Source organism: Nicotiana tomentosiformis, chromosome 12, assembly GCF_000390325.3.
Source record: "Nicotiana tomentosiformis chromosome 12, ASM39032v3, whole genome shotgun sequence".
NCBI lineage: Eukaryota > Viridiplantae > Streptophyta > Magnoliopsida > Solanales > Solanaceae > Nicotiana > Nicotiana tomentosiformis.
Genome location: NC_090823.1, coordinates 44,919,019 through 44,924,772, shown reverse-complemented (window position 1 = coordinate 44,924,772; position 5,754 = coordinate 44,919,019).

The following is a 5,754-nucleotide window of genomic DNA, read 5'->3' as shown; positions in this document are numbered from 1 at the left end:
GCCATTAGCTACAGATGTTCAGACTTTGGATAATCAGTTCGTGAGGTTAGATATTTCAGAACTCAGTCGGGTTCTAGCTTGTACAGTCGCTCGGTCTTCTTTATATGAGCGCATCAGAGAGAGGCAGTATGATGATCCTCATTTACTTGTCCTTAAGGACACAGTGCGGCACGGTGATGCCAAATAGGTTACTGTGGGGGAAGATGGGGTTCTGCGAATGCAGGGTCATACTTGTGTGCCTAATGTGGATGGGCTTCGTGAATTAATTCTTGAAGAAACACACAGTTCCAGGTATTCTATTCATCCAGGTACCACCAAAATGCATCAAGATTTGCGGCAACATTATTGGTGGAGGAGAGTGAAAAAGGATATAGTTGCATATGTAGCTCGGTGTCTGAATTCTCAGCAAGTTAAGTACGAGCATCAGAGACCTGGTGGTTTGTTTCAGAAGTTAGAAATTCCTGAGTGGAAGTGGGAGCGTATCACTATGGATTTTGTTGTTGGGCTCCCACAGACTCAGAGAAAGTTTGACGCAGTTTGGGTCATTATGGACAGGTTGACCAAGTCAGCGTATTTCATTCTAGTGGCAGTTACCTATTCTTCAGAGAGGTTAGCTGAAATTTACATTCGTGAAATTGTCCGCCTTCACGGTGTGCCCGTGTCTATTATTTCAGATCGAGGTACACAGTTTACCTCACATTTTTGGAGGGCTGTATAGTGTGAGTTAGGCACGCGGGTGGAGTTGAGTACAACATTTCATCAACAGATAGACGGACAGTCAGAGCGCACTATTCAGATATTGGAAGATATGCTTTGCGCTTGTGTTATAGACTTTGGAGGTTCTTGGGATCATTTATTGCCACTTGCGGAGTTTGCTTATAATAATAGCTACCAATCAAGCATTCAGATGGCTCCATATGAGGCATTATACGGAAGGCGATGCCGATCGCCAGTTGGTTAGTTTGAACCGAGAGAGGCTCGATTGTTGGGTACCGATTTGGTACAGGATGCCATGGATAAGGTCAAGATTATTCAGGATCGACTTCGCACAGCTCAGTCTAGGCAAAAGAGTTATGCCGACCGTAAAGTTCGTGATATTGCATTCATGGTTGGAGAAAGAATATTGCTCTGGGTTTCACCTATGAATGGTGTAATGAGGTTCGGAAAGAAGGGCAAGTTGAGCCCTAGGTATATCGGACCCTTTGAAATTCTTGAAAAGGTGGGTGAAGTAGCCTACAGGCTTGCATTACCACCTAGTTTATCAGCGGTTCATCCGGTGTTCCATGTGTCTATGCTCCGGAAATATCGTGGTGATCCGTCCCGTGTGTTAAATTTCAGCTCAGTCCAATTGGACAAAGATTTGACTTACGAGGAGGAGCCTGTGGCTATTCTAGCCCGGTAAGTACGACAGTTGAGGTCTAAGAGTTAACCTTCAGTTCGGGTGTAATGGAGAGATCAGCCGGTAGAGGCATCTACCTGGGAGTCCGAGTCAGACATGCGGAGTAAATATCCTCACCTTTTCTCCAGCTCACGTACTTTTTCTAACTCCGTTCGAGGACGAACGTTTGTTTTAGAGGTGGAGAATGTGATGACCCAAAATGTCATCTTTAAATTTAATAAGTAATTCTGTATTCTAAGACTTCAAAAAACAACATTTATTATTCCTCGACTTACGTGCGTAGTCCGTAAAATTTTTCGGAAAGTTCTCATGTGAAAAGTGAATTAAAATGTGAAATAGAGCTTTAAAACTCAAATGAGTTGACTTTGGTCAATATTTTTAGCAAACAGACCCGGATAAGTGTTTTGACAGTACCAGTAGCTCCGTATCGTGATCTGGGACTTGATCGTATGCCCGGAATTTAATTTGGAGGTCCCTAGCTCAAGTTATGACCATTTAACGGGACTAGCAATTTAAAGGCTAAAGATTTCCAAGTTTGACCACGGGGTTGACTTTTTGTTATCGGAGCCGGAATCTGATTCTAGAAATTTAAACAGCTCCGTTATGTTATTTATGACTTATGTGCCAAATTTGAAGTCATTCCGGATTCATTTACTATGTTTTGGCACGAGATTTGCAAATTGAAAGTTTAAAACTCAAAGTTTGAATCGGGGTGTGAATTGTAATTTCAGCGTTATTTGGCATGATACGAGACCCCGAGTAAGTCCGTATTATGTTATTGGACTTGTTGGTATATTCGTACGGGGTCCCGAGTACCTCGAGAGTGATATGGATTGAAATCGGATCAAGAATTGGACTTAATCAAAATCTGTATTTTTCCTTCTACTATAATCGCACCTGCGGATTTTTCTCATGTGCGAGCTCGCAGAAGCGAGCCTTCAATCGCAGATGCACTCGGGCGTGACTGGGCAAAAGTCCATAGGTGCAGAAACCCGCACGCACCCGCGCGTCCGCAGAAGCGGACCAAATGATTGCAGAAGCAAAGGCAGCGCAGGTGCGCATTTTTCCTCCGCAGGTGAGAGGCCTCGCCTGACAGCCCCATTTCACAAACGCGAGATTTTTCTCGCATGTGCGAGCCTAGGCACCGCAGGTGCGGAAATGCCTGGGCAGTGTATATATCGAAGAGTCCGATATTTTTACTCATTTTGGTCATTTTGAGCTCGGTTAAGGCGAATGTTTGGGCGATTTTCACAGGAAACATTGGGGTAAATGTTCGTTATCCTATATTAATTATATTTCATGATTCCATACTCGTTTATATCATGAATCTGTGAATTTATGGAAGAAAAATCAGATTTTTCTAAAATCTTCCAAGAACGAGAAATTTAGATTTGAAGGTCCATTTGATATCGGAATTGGACAATTTTTGTATGGTTGAACTCGTACCGGAACGGGTGTTCGAATTTCGCAAGTTTTTTTGGGATTTGAGACGTGGATCCCACTGTCGAATATTTAAATAAATTTTAAATTTTTTGTCCGAAAAATTTGTAAATTCATATGGAATTAATTTCTATGATTAGTATTGAATATATCGAATTGTTTGTGAATATATTTGAAGCTTTCGGAGTCAACTTTAAAAGGAAAAGTTGTGGTTGAATAATTGATTGGAATTTGCAAAGCGAGGTAAGTGTCGTGATTAACCTTGACTTGAGGGAATAGAACCCTTAAATTATTTGTTATGTGAATTGTATGTGAACGACGTATAGGCGAGGTGACGAGTGTCTATACGTCATCAAATTAATTGTTTGCCTGCTTACTTGAAAAATCATAAATTATTTTAAATCATAAATTAATTATTATAATAATTATTTCTCTCATATTCTTTGTCAAATATTAATTCTTGAATTCCTGCATTAATTGTTACATGCTATTTGAATTATGTGTTTTAATTGTTATTTGACATTTAGCATATTAAATATTAAACTGCCTATTATTTTCCTGATTTCTATAATAATTTGTTATTTATCATTGTTTGTTTCATAATTAAATCATAATTGTTGTATGCTTGTTGTCTTATAATTTTATATTAATTGTTGCATTTATTGGGAAAATTTCTTCTATAAGAATTGATTGAAATGGATAAATTGGAGGATCGGGTTTGCACGCCGCAACAGACTTATTAAAAAGTTCATATTGGAGGATCGGGTTGCACGCCGAAACAGACTTATTAGAAGTCAATATTGGGGGATCGGGTTGCACGCCACAACAGACTAATTAAAAAGTTCATATTGGGGGATCGGATTGCACGCCGCAATAGACTTATTGAAAAGTCAATATTGGGGGATCGGATTGCACGCCACAACAGACTTATTTAAAACTCTATTTATATACTTGATTGAAATAAATATATGACAGACTTGATTAAAAGAAAAATATTGGGAAATCGGGTTGCACGCTGCAATAGAATTGAATGTGAATATATTGTGAGAGCGGGTTGCACGCTGCAACAGAATTGGTTGAAATAATAATGGATTATGACTGCTGAGTTGGCTTTTATTATTTTTAATGAGTTACCTGGTTTATTTCTATTATTTGTTGTTGTTATTAATATTGCGTACAGGTTAATATAAGTGAACAGCCTTAGCCTCGTCACTACTTCGTCGAGGTTAGGCTCAGCACTTACCAGTACATGGGGTTGGTTGTACTAATACTATACTCTGCACTTCTTGTGAAGATTTGGGAGTTGGTCCCAGCGACGTACCATACACTTGCTCGGATTTCAGCTACCAGATGAGACTTGAGGTATAACTGTATGGCGTCCGCAGTTCTGAAGTCCCCGTCTATTTTACTTTAGCTGTGTGTTTATTTCCAGACAGCTTTATTTTATTCAAACCTTTATTTGTATTTATTCTAGAAGCTCGTGTACTTATGACACTAATTCTGGGATGGTATTTAGATACCTTTATTTTTATGGATTATTTTACCATGTTTCAAACTTTGCTTCCGCTTTTGTTTCCTTGATTATTAATAATTTATAAATGGTTTAAAAATTTGTTAATATTATTCTAACGTTGGCTTGCCTAGCAAGTGAAATATTAGGCGTCATCACGGTCCGAAGGAGAGAATTTCGGGTCGTGACACTTTATATGATCGATTGTTGACTGAGTAGAGTACGTTAAGTTATTGTGTGCACCAAGGTGGTTTTTATCTGTGATTTATGACTTGATCATATTTCTGTTTTGTATTTGTCGGAATCTATGAACTATACAGGTGATTAGCGAGTATCATTTATAATTCTTGCTTTTATTATCTCGTCAAGGTTAGTTATGATACTTGATGAGTACATGGGTCGGTTGTACTCATACTACACTCTTCACTTAATTGTGCAGATCCAGGTGTTGGACCGAGCCACCAGTAGCTGAGCTTGTTGCTGAGTTGTCTTGGAGAGACGAGGTAGTGTCACATCTCGACCACAGCCTTGGCGTCTCTTTTCATTTTGTATGGTTGTCTTTCATTCAGACAGTATTGTTATTTGGTATTTCAGACTTGATTTCAGTTTTAGAGCTCATGACTCTATATTTACGATTTCTTGGGGATTTGTTATGTATCGACACTATCGTTTATGTTAATTGGCCTAGACTTGTACTATTTCTGTTAATTCAGTATTTATATTTCAATTTTGTTATGTTTGGATTACCTAGCAAGTGAGTTAGGAGCCATCACGATCGGTAGGTGGTTTTGGGTCATGACAGTGAAGTAATGACGAGGTTCAAGTCATGTGATAGTCACTAGTCAAATAACTTGTGCAATATATCAAAGACTGGCAACATAAAATATAATAGAAACAATAACAATAATCTCATCAGAACAAGTGATAACAATTAAATACAAGTATCAACTCAGCTTCAACAACAATTCACCAAATGGAAACACATACATATGGCACCTCGCGCCACATTATCAATACCACTCGCACGGTAAAGACCTCGTGCCACAACATAAGTCACACCTGTACGACAAAGACATCATGCCACATTATCAATCCCACTCGCACGGTAAAGACCCTGTGCCACAACGTAAGTCACACTCGCACGACAAAGACCTCGTGCACCAACATCAAACACACTCATATGACAAAGACCTCGAGCCACAATATCACACTCACACGGCAAAGACCTCGTGCCACAATATCACACTTGCACGGCAAAGACCTCATGCCACCTTATCACACACCTCATGCTCGCACAGCAAAGACCTCGTGCCAATATCAATCACACTCCTACGGAGAAGACCTCGTGCCAATACAAATCACACTCGCACGGTAATGACCTCGTGCTCGCACGACAATGACCTCA